The sequence below is a fragment of the Lissotriton vulgaris genome, unplaced genomic scaffold, assembly GCF_964263255.1.
Source record: "Lissotriton vulgaris unplaced genomic scaffold, aLisVul1.2 SCAFFOLD_1361, whole genome shotgun sequence".
Taxonomy (NCBI): domain Eukaryota; kingdom Metazoa; phylum Chordata; class Amphibia; order Caudata; family Salamandridae; genus Lissotriton; species Lissotriton vulgaris.
In genome coordinates this window covers 45577-58392 of record NW_028240788.1, presented here as the reverse complement: position 1 = coordinate 58392, position 12816 = coordinate 45577, and positions in this window count along the sequence as shown.

Below are 12816 nucleotides of genomic sequence, written 5' to 3'. Positions count from 1 at the left end.
TCCCTCTCCCTCACTCGGAGGTCTCCCTCACTCGGAGGTCTCCCTCCCTCTACCTCCCTCTGTCACCTCACCCTGCCTCCGCCGCCCACACCCCCCTCCCGAGCTCCAACAATTTCCACCCCTTTGGCATTTATTTTATTTGCTGATTTTTTGAAGAATGGCTGCAGCTGAGCTACGTGTGTATATTTTATTTACCTGAATAGATGGTAAAAAGATACATATATATATATAATAATGTTGTTGGCCTTCGCTTGGTCAATACCATTAACCGTTCCCCAGGAGTGAAGAGAATGTCCCCCCCCTTTCCCAGACACAAAGTCTCCCAGTGTGAAGTTTTTGAAATACATTATAAGGAGCTGCATCCTTGAAAAATGAAGGGACCAAGAAAAACCATCAAAGAAGTCCCTATTACAGTCCGCAAGGAGGAGGCCGCTTCCCAGGACAGTGCAAGCTAAAATATAAAAGGAAACAACAAAATATATCTAAATCAAAGGTACTAATATTTTAATGAATATATACAGCTAATTTAGCAATTGTGCACCCTTCCACGCTTACTTGTAGCAAGCCCCAGGCAGGAATGTGTAGGAATATCGTGGAAAGCAAATAAATAACGCTGGTAATAAAGTGCAGTAGGTACACAAGTTGTTCAGGGAAAAGGAAGGCGTGTGAGCGCTCCTGCGATAGGATTATGAAGGAAGAAGAAGAATGCGTAAACAAAAAATAAGAAACTCGAATGTCCGAGTATATGCGCAAACTTGCGTGTTGAAAATAGTTGAAAAAAGCCTCAATAATGCTAAACCAAAATCTGGCCTGGACTCGTCCGCAAATCAGAGAGTAATCCAGGAAGGTGGGGCGTCCCCCGCCAAACGTTGACGGCTTGCACTGATTAATGGGGATGCATAATCGCTCCCAGTGGAGGTAGTTGAGCAAAAAAAAAACAAATGACACGAGAAACGCTGAAAGCCAAGCAATGAGTGACTGCAGCTGCTGGTTTAAATCCGCCCTCTCACCTGACCTGCGCATAATCGTATGGGAGAGTGCACAACGTCCCTTTTTTCCCTACTCTTTCTGGGAGATGTAGTGTACCTACAGTGCATACAGCCCGACTCCTGACATATGTACCTTTGTGATTATTTGGTTATTAATGAAGACAATGGAAAATGGAAATGTGACAGCTTCCAGGCGCGCACACACACAGCGCCACCCGAGCACTTCACAGGTCATTAAAAGACCATTGGCATGTTAATGAGGCTATTTTCACCTCTCAGCGCCCCTACGGCCCCACTCTGACTATGGCGATAATCGCCCGGCCCCCACAGAGCAGCAGAGTCTCTGAGTCGAGCTCTGGTTGCAGACACCCTTTGGAAAAAAACACAACTCGGGTACGATGTATGAAAGGTCCGCGGGCCGCCAGGGAAGGCTTGCCGGGCCGCCACTGGCCCGCGGGCCGTACTATGAGTACCCCTGCAATACAGGAAGATGAGGCTAGATAATAAGTGTATCCAGCAGGTGTTTGTGACAATTATACCTTGTAAAGAGCACATTCGTTTGTGAAAAAATTGACATGCGGTGTTGAAATCTCGAACAGATGGACTAGTAATATACATGTGAGTGTGAGTGTGTTGTGTGTTGCATGTTTTTTTCATTTTGAACGATTTTGTGTATTTTTATATGTACGTCTTTGCACAGTGTGTTAATGTGTAGTGTTGTAGCGTTTTTAATAAAGTTTTTTTTTTTTAATGGCGGACGCGATGTGTGCCCTTCACGTTTGTTACTTTTTTGTTGTAGCATTCTAGTTTTAGTTGATATTGTTATTAGTTGAGGTATGACGTAATTTAGAGCCAATCGCAGCACTATTTTTTTGTGACGTAGCATTGCGTTTGACGTCCGTAAACGTTCACTTTCGTAGATGTTAGTGAACCGTCGCGTGGAAAAGGCGCGTTGTTCTTACGGTATTGTTTCTGCGTCGTTTGACAGTTAAGTCTAAATTTTAATACAATATAGATTATTTTGCGAATGTGTTTGCCATTTTGTAGAATTATTTGTTTAGTCATGGACGGAATATGTAGCAGTCGATTTCCAAAGTATGTGTAACTTTGTAGTAGTGTATGCAGTCTATTTTCTTATTGAAACGTCTTTATTGTTGTTTTGCTTTCTATGTGTTAGATAATAAAGTGTATGCCAACTATCTTTGCTGTATGCAACAGTGGCCATAAGGGTGTTGCTTGCTATTTATGGGCATAAGGGGATACGTGGTTGGATGTTTTTTTCTTTTTAGACTTTCCTAGATGTTCGTGAACAGTTGCGTGGGAAAGCCGCGTTGTTCTCCCGGTCTTGTTCCTGCGTCGTTTGACAGGTAAGTTTAAACTTTAATACTCAATACTTAATTATGCGAAAGAATTATCTATTTTATAGATGTTGTTGTTAATGTCTAACAATGTTTTTTTAAGAATTTGCAACCTTTGTGTCTAAATTTTTTGTTTCGTTAGCCGATGTACTTATTATTTAGTGATATACTTATGTAAATGTGTTGCTTGTTAGTGTTATATGTCCTGCTTTTTACAATATGAAAGTATGCTGCTTATGTGTATTTTATATATGCCTTTACAGTCTATTGCGAACATTAATTAGAACACTATGTGCAATCGCAGCATTAGTCATAGGAACACCAGCATCACTATACAACACATGCAGCATCACTTACCACCACCCTAGCAACACCTACTAACACACCAGCATCACTTATTAAACCATAGGATCATTGTTGTGTTGCTGAATGTTTATGTGGTGATGCTGAGTGGTGTTGTGATGGTGCTGAGTACTGTTGTTTTTGGGAGTGTTGGTGTGGTGCTGTATAGTGTTAATGTGGTGTTTGCGAGTGATGATGTGGTGCTGGAGGCTGATGTTGGTGTGGTGCTGAGCGATGTTGTAGTGTTGCAGAGTGATAATGTTAATGTGCTGAGTGGTGTTGTGTTGGTGCATTGTGTTAATGTGGTGTTGCTGAGTGATAATGTTGTGCTGATGAGTGGTGGTGTGGTGGTGGTTAGTGGTGCTGTTGTGTTGGTGAGTTGTGCTATGTTGATGCTGTTTTGGTGCACGGTGTCCCTGTGGTGGTGCACTTAGCAGCACCAAAACACTTATTGCAATAGCCGCATCATTTAGAGCAACACCAGCATGACTATGCAACACATGCAGGATGACTCCCCACCACCCTAGCAACACTTAGCAACACACCAGCATGACTCATTCATACCATATTGTCACTCTTCATCACCTCAGCATCACTTAGCAGTATAACAGTAACATTTTGCACCACAACAGCATTACTTAACACCAGTACAGCAGCACTTATTAGCACAACAGCATCACTGTGCACCACTGTAGCATAATTGAGCATGCTTACTGATGCTTGTGTATGTTAGAGGTTTGTGTATGTTTGTTGCTATTGTATGTGTTGCTTGTGTTTTTTTTTGCTTGTTAATAAATCAATATATTGATAGGTATAGTGAGGGCAATAGATAGATAGATAGATAGATCGCTAGATAGTGAGATATATAGAGGGCGGTAGATAGATAGAGTGAGGGTGATCAATAGATAGATAGTGAGTGTGATATAGATAGATAGATAGATAGGTAGATTGAGGGCGATAGCTAGATAGATATTAATACAAATTGAAGGAGATAGATATATAGAGGGCTGTAGATAGATAGAGTGAGGGCGTTGCAGTGATGCAGGCATTGCAGTGAGGGAGGGAGCATGTGTGAGGGAGGGAGCATGTGTGAGGAAGGGAGCATGTGTGAGGGAGGAAGCATGTGTGAGTGAGGGAGCATGTGTGAGAGAGGGAGCGTGTGAGGGAGGAGGCAGAGTCTGTGTGAGGGAGGGAGCGTATGATTGAGGGAGCGTGTGAGTGAGGGTGCAGAGTATGTGTGAGGGAGGCTGCAGAGTATGTGTGAGGGAGGGAGCATGTGAGGGAGAGTGTGAGGGAGGGAGCGTGTGAGGGAGGAGGCGGAGTATGTGTGAGGGAGGTAGCGTGTGAGGGAGGAGGCAGAGTATGTGTGAGGGAGGATCGTGTGAGGGAGGGAGCGTGTGAGTGAGGGTGCAGAGTATGTGTGAGGGAGGGTGCAGAGTATGTGCGTGTGAGGGAGCGTGTGAGGGAGGTAGCATGTGAGGTTGGGAGCGTGTGAGGGAGGAGGCAGAGTATGTGTGAGGGAGTGTGTGAGGGAGGAAGCAGAGTATGTGTGAGGGAGGGAGCGTGTAAGGGAGGGAGCATGTGAGGGAGGAGGCAGAGTATGTGTGAGGGAGGGAGCATGTGAGTGAAGGGAGCGTGTGAGTGAAGGGAGCGTGTGAGGGAGGAAGCATGTGAGGGAGGGAGCATGTGAGGGAGGAGGCAGAGTATGTGTGAGGGATGGAGCGTGTGAGGGATGGAGCGTGTGAGTGAAGTATCGTGTGAGGGAGGGAGCGTGTGAGGGAGGGAGTGTGTGAGGGAGGGAGCGTGTGAGTGAGGAGGCAGAGTATGTGTGAGGGAGAGAGCATGTGAGGGAGGGAGCGTGTGAGGGAGGAGGCAGAGTATGTGTGAGGGAGGGAGGGAGCGTGTGAGGGAGGGAGCATGTGTGAGGGAGGGAGCATGTGTGAGGGAGGAAGCATGTGTGAGTGAGGGAGCATGTGTGAGTGAGGGAGCATGTGTGAGGGAGGAAGCATGTGTGAGGGAGGAAGCATGTGTGAGAGAGGGAGCGTGTGAGGTAGGAGGCAGAGTATGTGTGAGGGAGGGAGCGTGTGAGGGAGGGAGCGTGTGAGGGAGTGAGCGTGTGAGTGAAGGGAGCGTGTGAGTGAAGGGAGATTGTGAGTGAAGGGAGCGTGTGAGGGAGGGAGCGTGTGAGGGAGGGAGCATGTGAGGGAGGAGGCAGAGTATTTGTGAGGGAGGGAGCGTGTCAGGGTGTGAGCGTTGTATTAAATGTCGACTTGTATCACCGAAAAGAATTGGACGGAAGTAATGAAGTCTGTGGCCTGAGTCTTGTGGTTGTCGAACAATGACCGTGCCTGAGAGGGAGGGGGGGAGGTGGAGTGGACGAACGTGCAGCTGAGTGATTGGTAGGCTGTGGTGTGCGTGTTTGCATGTTTCTCCCTAAAATTTATTGATGAATCTGTGGCCAAATGAATATTTCAAGTGTTAAATAAAAAAAAATGAGACCAAGGAGTATGTGGCCTGCGTATTGTATTTAGAGAGCGAAGACCGTGCATTAGAGGGAGGGGGGGGGGTGTTGGAATGGACGAATAAGTGAGATAGGTTGGGGGTTGTTGGAATGGACGAATAAGTGAGATAGGTTGTCGTCTGCGTGTTAGCTTTTATTTTTAAAAAAACTCCCAAAAGCATGTAACTTGTATCATATATCGAGATGCAATCCCGAAAAGAGCAAAGTACCAGCCGGGCGCCACACTTGCTACTTATGATGTGACTGTGGATGGGCCGTTGTTTTCATTTCCTTTACCTCCCATTTGCATTTCACAGGGGATGTCCGCCAACAGATAAGAATCTTTATGGCTGTGCTTAAAGCACTCCAGTATCCTGGTGTGGGATCCTCACCAGACGGCGCCCCCATTCAGTCTGAAAAAAAAAAAGCTGGTCCACAGAATAGTGCGAACAACGTGCAGTAGAGTGAGGTGGGGGGTGGAAAAAGAACGTGCAGCAGAGTGACAGAGAGGCTGTAGCCGGCGTGTTTGCGCCCAGTATAGGTAAAGTATGTAAATTAACAAAAGCATCAAACTTGTCTCATATCTTTACATGTAATAACGTATACAGCAAAATCCAAGTGATGCGACACACTTTGTACTTATAATCTGAAAAGTATGAGGAAGAACTTTTGTGGCCTTTCTCTGAGGCTCTCGCACACATGAGCCACGCAAAGAAAGTGAAAGATACCCTGGGTTTGTCAACAACGTTTTTTCCCGGTGAAGCAAGGGGAGTAGAAGAGGGCATCTGAAAATGGTGCACCCAAGTCCAGTGATGTGTATGTCCGTTGAATGCATGCACAGATCACTGATGGTGTCTGTGTCTGCCGAAAGCATGCAATGACGTCCGGTGGTGTCTAAGCCTGGTGAATGGGTGCACTGATGTCTGTTGGTGTGTGTGTGTGCATGTTGTGAATGTGCACTGACTGGCGGTGGTGTGTATGCCTGTTCATATCGTGCCACACTTTTACTGATGTTGTGACTTGTGATGCAAGGACAGATACAGCCAAATTCAATTCGTGCGCCACACTTCTTACTTATGTTGTAACTTGTATCACATGAAAAGGTTGTCCGCCATTCTGAATTACTACAGCTAAATGTTGTCGTGCTAGAGAAGGGGTGTGCAAATAAATGTAAGATAAGTTCGTGCGCGTGTTGCCGCGAGTTGAAATTACAAAAAACAATTTGATGGACAGAATGTAGATCAATGTCTTACATTCACCCCAGTACAAGGATCTGGGCCTAAATCCATCGTTTTTTGCACTCCACACCACCCTGGGTCAGATAATGGCTTTATGCAAATCAGCTCTGACCCTGTGCCCCATGGGAACAGTCCAGTCCGAACTACAACAGCCATATCTTTCCCAGACCGGAATCAAGCATCTGAGGACCGGACCGGTTTTTTTTTTTTTTTTTTTTTTTTGGAAAAATATACTTTATTTAAAATATTTGTCAGGTTTACATTTTAAGCAGTCCCTTATATTTGGGTGCTGTACATTTAACCATTCTCAAAGAAGCGCATCAGGCTATCTTTGGTGGTTTTCCATCAAGATTTCTCATTTTACCCATCCAGACCAACTCCTGATTTTCCAGGTTTCCTTTGCCCACTCTTGTCCAAATCTATGGGTGTCTATGCACATGTAAGAGAACATTTTAGTGAAAACAAATTTTTGGCATTCTTTTTCCGTGATTGCTTGGTGTTTGTACAAGGAAAGGTTCCTGTTTTCCCACATCGCCTCTTTCACGCAGTTTATTATTCTCCATAGTGTCCTTTCTTTATTTGCATTGCAATTCATGCCCAACCCATATAGAACCAGTTCATAGGACAGGGATGCCTGTCCTGTTAATTCTTTAATGAGCTGTCCCATTGCCTTCCACATGCTTTGTGCTCCGCCGCAGTTCCAAATGAAGTGCATCAGGGATTCATCTGCTGCACAGCCTGGTGTTGGGCATCTTGCTGTTTTTGCCAGTTTCCTTGCATGTTGGAATTGTTTCACGGGTAGGCATTTGGATACCATCATCCATGCCAAGTCTTTCTGGGAGTTTGTCAAGTCTTTGTGGTTCACCATCTCCCAAACCTTCCCTGATTGCTTCTCTGATAAGTTGTTTACCATTGTCACTGAGTCTGTTTCTTTCAGTTCTTTGCTTAAGGCCATCTGGGGTGTGATGTCCTTCGCTTGAATTTGTCTCTCTTTCAGCTTCTTGAAGAAAGGCTTGATGCCTTTGTACGCAGGGGGTGGTTCTAGTAAAAAAGGCTTTGTATTGTCCAGATTACATATGCCCTCTCTTGATAAGATGAAGCTTGTAGCAAACAGAGTGTAGGCAGCCACATGTGAGTCTTTCTTTGCATTCCCCAGTATGTTTTTAACAAAATGTGACATCAGGAAGTCATGGAGGTTTGGCAGGTCTTTCCCTCCTTTTGTGGGTAGTTTAAAAACTGTGTCTCTTTTTAGTTTTTCAATTTTTGACCCCCAAAAGAAGTTTGCAAAAAGTCTTTGTGTCACTTTTGTCCACCTGTATGATGGAGGGAAAATCATGGCAATAAACATCAGGATTGGTAGACCTATTGCTTTCAGCACCAAGACTTTCCCTTCCAGGGAAAGTTTTCTTGTCGTCCAGAGCGCCATTTTCTGCTTGAGCTTTGTCTGGATCTTCTCCCAGTTTATTTCTCCCGCCATGTCCTGTGAAAAAAGAATCCCCAGTATTTTTACTGGGTCTTTGGAAGGTTTCACTGGGAGCTGAGACAGTTTGTCCCATTGTCCCACCGTCATGCAGTGTGTTTTCTCAACATTCACCTGTAGCCCAGCTGCTAGGGAAAAGAGTTGGGTTATAAGGAAAGTTCTTTTCATGGATCTAGTATCAGTGCAAGCAATGGTGACATCGTCCATGTATGCTACACATTTGACCTGTTTGCCTTGGCTGCCCGGTACCAGAGGGCCAGTTATGCACTTGTCCTTCCTGATGGCACATAGGAGAGGTTCAATTGCACATACAAAGAGTGCCGGTGATAAGGGGCATCCTTGTCTGACCCCCGATTCAATGTGGAACCCCTCAGATAGTGTACCATTTATAAGGACCTGGCTTTCACATCCAGTGTATATTAAGCCAATAGTTTTGATGAAACCTTCTGGGAATCCCATTTTCCTGAGCACTTTGAAAAGGTATTCATGACTTAGGGAGTCAAAGGCTTTCTGGAAATCAAGGGCCAAGATAGCTAGTGGATTCCCCCTGTCTTTCGCTAACCACAAGGTGTCTCTAATGATGGTCAAGCTGTCCCAGATTTTCCTTCCTGGGACCGCACATGTTTGGTCTGGGTGCACGATGGAGGCCAGCACCTTTCTGCATCTTCCTGCCAGGACTTTACTTAGGATCTTACTGTCCACATTCAAGAGGGTGATTGGCCTCCAATTGTTGATGTCCAGCTTGTCCCCCTTTTTCTCCAGCAGTTTTATGATGCCCTGTGGAAAGGAGGGGGGTAAAATATGTTTTTCCAAGCATTCTTTCAACAAACTCCAAAAATCCTTTGCAATAAGCCCCCAGAAAGTTTTGTAAAACTCCCATGGAAGGCCGTCTTGCCCAGGGGCTGATCCTTTTGGGGCTTCCTGAATGATTTGGAATAGTTCTTCTCCTGAAATGGGGGTGGTTAGAAATTGTTGTTCCTCTTGGGATAAAGAGCTCTGCAAAGACCCTAGAAAATCTTCACATGCACTTATATCTGATGGCTCTTTTTTGTACAATTGGGAAAAAAAAGCTGTTGTTATTTTCCCTACTTTCTCTGTGCCCTTTTGTGTTTGTCCATTTGTGTCTTTCAGTTCATTCATTACCTTATGCACTTGCTGTGCCTTTTTGAAAAAAAACCTTGAGCACTTTTCATCTTCCTCAAAGATCTTGACCCTGGAGTTAAAAATGTGTTCTTTCCCTCGTTGTTTCAGCCATTCTTTCAGTTCCGTTTTTGTTTTTTCTCTTTCCTCCCCTACTTCCATTCCCCCCCTTTCCAGGTTTTCTAGCGTGATCATTCTTTGTTGTATTTCATCAGATTTTTGAAACTTTTCCTTGCTTTTGATCATGCTCTGTTTTCTGAAAAAAAGTTTTGTTTGTTTTTTTACCTCTTCCCACCATTCTGCTAAGGATGGGAAACTTTCCTTTCTGGTTTTTAAGTTGTTGTACATATCACTGTAATTTTTACATATATTTTTCTCTTGTAATAACAAGGTGTTCATTTTCCACACACCCCTCCCCATTTGACACATGTTTGAGATTTCAACGGTTGCTTTCAAGATTTTGTGGTCTGACATACCACTCTCGTTTGTTTCATAATTCCTTGATTTTATATTTTTGGAGGTGAAAATGAAATCAATTCTTGATTTGACTTTGCCACTTTCTGCTTCCCATGTGAACCTTTGTTTTGACCCTGATTTTGCCCCTGTATCTGACAGTTGCAAATCTTTACACATGTTTTTGAGACATTTTGCAGACTTATCAATTTCGTAACAATTTTTCTTGCCACATCTGTCTGTGGGGTTTATGATGCAGTTGAAATCCCCTGTTAACACCATTGGGGTTGCACCTGCAATAAAAAGTGGGAGCATTTCAAACAGGGACATTCTTTCATTCTTGTCGGTTGGTGCATAAATATTACAGACCTTAAAGGTGGTGTTTCTGTATTGTATGGTGACCATCATAGCCCTGCCTGGCTGTATGATTTTAGTATCAAGGATTGACATTTCTTTGTTTTTTATGAGAATGCCTATTCCAGCATTCTTGTTTCCACCCCCAGACCATTTGGAGGGGCCTTCTTCCCAATATTTGGATATGTGACTGTAGTCCGTGGAGTGGGGGATTGCACATTCCTGTAAACATATAATGTCCCCTTTTTGTACTTTGCAGAGCTCAAACACTGACGCTCTTTTCACTTGTGAGCCCATTCCTCGGGCATTCCATGATATGATGTTAAACATTATATTTACAATGGTGATTACTTTGCACGATATACAATACATGTTAAACCTGAACATTTTCAAAGCTCAATGGCGACCAGATGCTGTCACATATTTGCTGACTGCTTTCACTATTTTGCGTCTCTTGCCCGCCAATTTCTTCTGCTCCCCCTAAGTATGGGGACTGTAGAAAAAGGTCTTTGTGGGGGGTTACTCCTACCTCTTGTGAGAATAAGCTATATCCTAGGTCTTCTGAGTCTGAGAGGTCCCCTAATACACTATACCTGGACCCTGAGCAGTTCTCTCTTGGTAGAGTTTTCTTCCTATTTTCTTTCTGTTCTGTTGCGGCCGGACCACTTGGGTCCGCCGTTTGTTTTTTAATTTTGATTTTATTTCTTTTTTTAACCATCTGCATTTGGCCCTCGGTGGTTTTTGTTTCCTCTTCTGAGGAGGTCTGTTCTTCTCTTTCCCTTTTTTCCTGTGCCCTGTCCTTGGCTTCTTTGATGATGTTATATATATCTGTAGGGATAAGAGTACAATCTGAATCTATTTCCCTGTCTTCCACTTGTGAGTCTATGTCTGACATCCCTTTAACTTTCTTTTCACCTTCCACTATTTCTGTCACTTGAGTCTCCTCTACTACCTGTGTACTTTCCTTGGTTTGTTCCTGTTCTGCCTGTGGGGTAGGGGTAGGTTCAACCTGTATTACTTGTTTTTTTGTGTTGGGTGTTTCCCCGGTGCCTCCATCACTAACGGTCTTAAAGATTAATGGTGCCAGTACTGCGGCGTAAGGTTTACTATCCCCTGGCTGGTGATGTTTGGCAGCTGCAGCTGCCGCATATGAGAATCTTTGCTTTGGGCATGCTTTATAAAGGTGCTCTTTGGATCCACATAGGTTGCATGATTTGGGGGCATTACATTCGGTGTGTTTGTGGCCTATGTCCCCACAGAACTTGCAACTCTCATTTTTGCATTCTTCTTTAAGGTGGCCAAAACTTAAACAGTTCCTACAATATTGTGGTTGGCTTGGGTAGTTTAAATAGCCTCTGTTTGGGCCCAATGCAAAGGTTTGTGGGAGGTGGGTCACTCCCCCAGCAGGGTTTGGTTTAAGTATCACAAAAAACTTCCTCTTGCCATTCCAGATTCCAAACTTATTTCTTTGTAATATACCTCCCCTCACCTTTGCGCAAAACCTATTTAAAAAACATTCAATCTCCCATGTAGACACATGGGCATTATACATATGGACAATTACTGGCACCTCCTTTGCTGCTGCCATAGCAGTAATTTTTACCCCCTTGAGGTTCTCATGTGAACACATGAGTGACACTCCCTGTAAGAAAATTTCATATTTCAGCTCTGTAAAAAACGTAATTTCAAAAAAACCTCTATCTTTGTTTTGCTGCACACATTTTAAATCCTTAGCAGTACATTTGAATACTTTTTCAAGTATTTCCTTCACTACATACTCTAGATCCTTAGTACCTCTGTACTCTTCCTCTATTTCGATTTTTATGGCAAGCTCCCCATACTGGAGAGTTTGTTTCGCCATTTTAGCTGTGCACTTTCTCCCTGTGCTTAGGGCAACATTTTTTGTGCTGTAACTCTAAGCCCTCTGTGACCGAGACCCGTAGTTGCCCACACAAGTTTACACCAAGTTCAAAGTCAGTGTTCAGAAATTCACTAGTTGTGCCAAGGATGCAGTGCCTGTCTGCCACTCGCTTTAAGGCAGATGTGAGCCGAGGTGCCGTCGAGGAGCGCTCTGGCAGGGATGTGGGAGCGTGGACCTTAAATGACCAAGGAATCCCGAGTGATCAGCTGGGAAAGAACAGGTCCACGCCAGATGGAGGCTAGAGCTTTTCTGCGCCTCAAACCGGGGTGCACTCGGGTGGTGCTGCGAGTCCCCACTGCTGTTTGGGGTGGGTTTGCGGGCGGGTAGAGGGAGAGCTTCCTGCCCCGCGGTGTTAAAGGGGGGAGAAGCCTTCCTCTCTCGCGTGTGCCTCCAGCTAGTTTCCGAGTAAGAACCGGGACCCAGACTCACCTCAAAGTTGCTTCACTGCTCCGGCCCTCTTGGGACAAAAGACGGTACTGCAGGGTGAATCTTGAAGCCTCACTGCTCCGGCCCTCTTGGGACAAAAGCCGGTACTGCAGGGTGAATCTTGCAGTCTCCCGGCAGCCTCCTTCACCGATGCAGGGGGTCAAAGCGGGCTCGTCTGCTGTCCGTGTTGGCTCTCCTCGGAGGTGAGGGGGCACTTTGCAGGGGTCAGGGGCAAGGGGCAACGCCTCAATCCCTAGTGGCCGTGGTCAGCTTTGGTGCCAAGCTGTGCGCCGTGTGCAGTCATCATCAGCCCGGCTAGCTTGACTCCAGTGGTGTGGAGGCTCTGGGACCCACGTCTGAGCTACCCCAGTACACTCAGGGAGAAAATTACAAAAAACAATTTGATGGACAGAATGTAGATCAATGTCTTACATTCACCCCAGTACAAGGATCTGGGCCTAAATCCATCGTTTTTTGCACTCCACACCACCCTGGGTCAGATAATGGCTTTATGCAAATCAGCTCTGACCCTGTGCCCCATGGGAACAGTCCAGTCCGAACTACAACAGCCATATCTTTCCCAGACCGGAATCAAGCATCCGAGGACCGGACCGG